This window comes from Triticum dicoccoides, chromosome 3B, assembly GCF_002162155.2.
Source record: "Triticum dicoccoides isolate Atlit2015 ecotype Zavitan chromosome 3B, WEW_v2.0, whole genome shotgun sequence".
NCBI classification, from domain to species: Eukaryota; Viridiplantae; Streptophyta; class Magnoliopsida; order Poales; family Poaceae; genus Triticum; species Triticum dicoccoides.
Window position 1 is genome coordinate 201,956,968 of NC_041385.1, and position 4,221 is coordinate 201,961,188.

The following is a 4,221-nucleotide window of genomic DNA, read 5'->3' on the forward strand; positions in this document are numbered from 1 at the left end:
ATTTAAAATTAGGATCAAGATGACAAGTTTCATGGTTATAATTATTCTTTAAAGCATACATGTCATCACAATAATCATCATAGATAGGAGGCATGCTTTCATCATAGTAAATTTGCTCATCAAAGCTTGGGGGACAAAAAATATCATCTTCATCAAACATAGCTTCCCCAAGCTTGTGGCTTTGCATATCATTAGCATCATGGATATTCAAGGAATTCATACTAGCAACATTGCAATCATGCTCATCATTCACATATTTTATGCCAAGCATTCTATGTAATTCTTCTTCTAGTACTTGAGCACAATTTTCCTTCCCGACATTTTCACGAAAGATATTAAAAAGATGAAGCATATGAGGCATCCTTAATTCCATTTTTTTGTAGTTTTACTTTATAAACTAAACTAGTGATAAAACAAGAAACAAAAAGATTTGATTGCAAGATCTAAAGATATACCTTCAAGTACTCACCTCCCCGGCAACGGCGCCAAAAAAGAGCTTGATGTCTACTACACAACCTTCTTCTTGTAGACGTTGTTGGGCCTGCAAGTGCATAGGTCTGTAGGACAGTAGCAAATTTCCCTCAAGTGGATGACCTAAGGTTTATCAATCCGTAGGAGGCGTAGGATGAAGATGGTCTCCCTCAAACAACCCTGCAACCAAATAACAAAAGGTCTCTTGTGTCCCCAACACACCCAATACAATGGTAAATTGTATAGGTGCACTAGTTCGGCGAAGAGATGGTGATACAAGTGCAAAATAGATGGTAGATAAAGGTATTTGTAATCTGAAAATATAAAAACAGCCAGGTAACAAGTGATAAAAGTGAGCGTAAACGGTATTTCAATGATAGGAAACAAGGCCTAGGGTTTAGACTTTCACTAGTGCAAGTTCTCTCAACAATAATAACATAGATAGATCATATAACAAGCCCTCAACATGCAACAAAGAGTCACTCCGAAGCCACTAATAGCGGAGAACAAACGTAGAGATTATCGTAGGGTACGAATGTTAGGGAATGTAGCAGAAATTCAAAATTTTCTATGCATCACCAAGATCAATCTATGGAGTAACTAGCAACGAGAGAGAGGGGAGTGCATCTTCATACCCTTGAAGATCGCGATGCGGAAGCGTTGCAAGAATGCGGTCGGTGGAGTCGTTCACTAAGCGATTCAGATCGCGGCCGAATCCGATCTAAGCACCGAACAATGGTGCCTCCGCGTTCAGCACACTTACAGCCCGGGGACGTCTCCTCCTTCTTGATCCAGCAAGGGGAGAGGAGAAGTTGAGGAAGAGCTCCGACAGCACGACGGCGTGGTGGTGGAGCTTGCAGTTCTCCGGCAGAGCTTCGCCAAGCACTACTACGGAGGAGGAGGTGTTGGGGAGGGAGAGGGCTGTGCCAGGGGAAGGGTGAAGCTCCCATGCGCCTCCCGACTATATATAGGGGTGGAGGGGGATGGTTTCTTGCCCTCCAAGTCCATTGGGGTGTTGGCAAAGGTGGGAGGAAAGAAATGCCATCATTTCCTTCCCCACCGATTGTTATCCCCTTTTTTAGGGATCTTGATCTTATCCCTTCGGGATATGATCTTATTCCTTCTAAGGGGGGGATCTTGGTGCGCCTTGACCAGGGGTATGGGGACTTGCCCCCACTACCCACGTTCATGTGGGTCCCCCCATGCAGGTGGGCCCCACTCCGGAACCTTCTAATACCTTCCCGGTACAATACCGAAAAATCCTGAACATTTTCCGGTGGCCAAAATAGGACTTCACATATATAAATCTTTACCTCCGGACCGTTCCGGAACTCCTCGTGACGTCTGGGATCTCATCCGGGACTCCGAACAACATTCAGTAACTGCACTCTAATTCCCATAACAACTCTAGCGTCACCGAACCTTAAGTGTGTAGACCCTACGGGTTCGGGAATCATGCAGACATGACCGAGATAGCTCTCTGGCCAATAACCAACAACAGGATCTAGATACCCATGTTGGCTCCCACATGTTCCACAATGATCTCATTGGATGAACCACGATGTCAAGGATTCAAGCAATCCCGTATACAATTCCCTTTGTCAATCGGTACGTTACTTGCCCGAGATTCGATCATTGGTATCCCAATACCTGGTTCAATCTCGTTACCGGCAAGTCACTTTACTCGTTCCGTAATGCATGATCCCGTGACTAACTACTTAGTCACATAGTGCTCATTATGATGATGCATTACCGAGTGGGCCCAGAGATACCTCTCCGTCATACGGAGTGACAAATCCCAGTCTCGATTCGTGCCAACCCAACAGACACTTTCGGAGATACCTGTAGTGCACCTTTATAGCCACCCAGTTACGTTGTGATGTTTGGTACATCGAAAGCACTCCTACGGTATCCGGGAGTTACACAATCTCATGGTCTAAGGAAATAATACTTGACATTAGAAAAGTTCTTAGCAAACGAACTACACGATCTTGTGCTATGCTTAGGATTGGGTCTTGTCCATCACATCATTCTCCTAATGATGTGATCCAGTTATCAATGACATCCAATCTCCATGGTCAGGAAACCATAACCATCTATTGATCAACGAGCTAGTCAACTAGAGGCTCACCAGGGACATGTTGTGGTCTATGTATTCAAACATGTATTACGGTTTCTAGCTAATACAATTATAGCATGAACAATAGACAATTATCATGAACAAGGAAATACAATAATAACCATTTTATAATTGCCTCTAGGGCATATTTCCAACAACAAAACCACCTCAAAGTTATTCTTTCGGATCGATCTATAAAAGAGTTCATACTAGAATAACACCTTAAAATACAAATCAACCAAAACCCTAATGTCACCTAGATACTCCATTGTGACCTCAAGTATCCGTGGGCATGATTATACGATATGCATCACTCTCAGATTCATCCAACCAACACAAAGTACTTCAAAGAGTGCCCCAAAGTTTCTACCGGAGAGTCAAGAACGTGTGCCAACCCCTATGTATAGGTTCCCAATGTCACGAAACCCGCAAGTTGATCACCAAAACATACATCAAGTGGCACATGATATCCCATTGTCACCACAGATAATCACGGCAAGACATACGTCAAGTGTTCTTATAAAAGACTCAATCCGATAAGATAACTTCAAAGGGGAAACTCATTTCATCACAAGAGAGTAGAGGGGGAGAAACATCATAAGATCCAAATACAACAGCAAAGCTCGGGATACATCAAGATTGTATCACCTCAAGAACACGAGAGAGAGAGAGATCAAACACATAGCTACTGGTACATACCCTCAGCCCCGAGGGTGAACTACTCCCTCCTCGTCATGGATAGCACCGGGATGATGAAGATGGCCACCGGTGATGGAATCCCCCTCCGGCAGGGTGCCGGGAAGGGCTCCCGAGAGGTTTTTGGTGGCTACAGAGGCTTGCGGCGGCGGAACTCCCGATCTATCTTCTGTTCTGGAAGTTTTAGGGTACGTAGGTATATATGGGTGAAACGAGTACGTCGGTGGAGCTATGGGGCCCCCACGAGGCAGGGGGCGCGCCTGGGGGGCACCCCCCACCCTCGTGAGCACCTCCCGTATCTTTTGACGTGGGGTCCAAGTCCATCAGGTGGGTTTCCTTCCAAAAATAACTTCTCCAGTTGATTTCATTCCGTTTTGACTCCGTCTGATATCCCTTTTCTTTGAAACACTGAAATAGGCATAAAACAGCAAATCTGGGCTGGGCCTCCAGTTAATAGGTTAGTCCCAAAAATAATATAAAAGTGGATAATAAAGCCCAATATTGCCTAAAACAGTATATAATATAGCATGGAGCAATCAAAAATTATAGATACGTTGGAGACGTATCAGGATCCATTTCCAATTGGAAATACATTCTATATACATCATTTTTTATATATATACTTTCAAAAGCACAACAAAGAATTATGCTCCTTTATATGTATAATATGATTTACAAATACAACGATCTCGAAATCTTAAGGTTGAATTCGAAAAAATTTAACCAAATTATGTTCTACTAAAATGTATGGATCAGTAATATCTACATATTAAATAACATAGATGTGCGTGAATTCATATGAGTATGCATGTTTGATAGATCAATTTTGGTTTGATTACGGATTACATGTATCATCATCTCGAATTCAAATATTTGAATCCCTTTTTTTCACTCCTTTCACGCCCATCTCTCTCGCATGCATGCTCCTCCAGGTA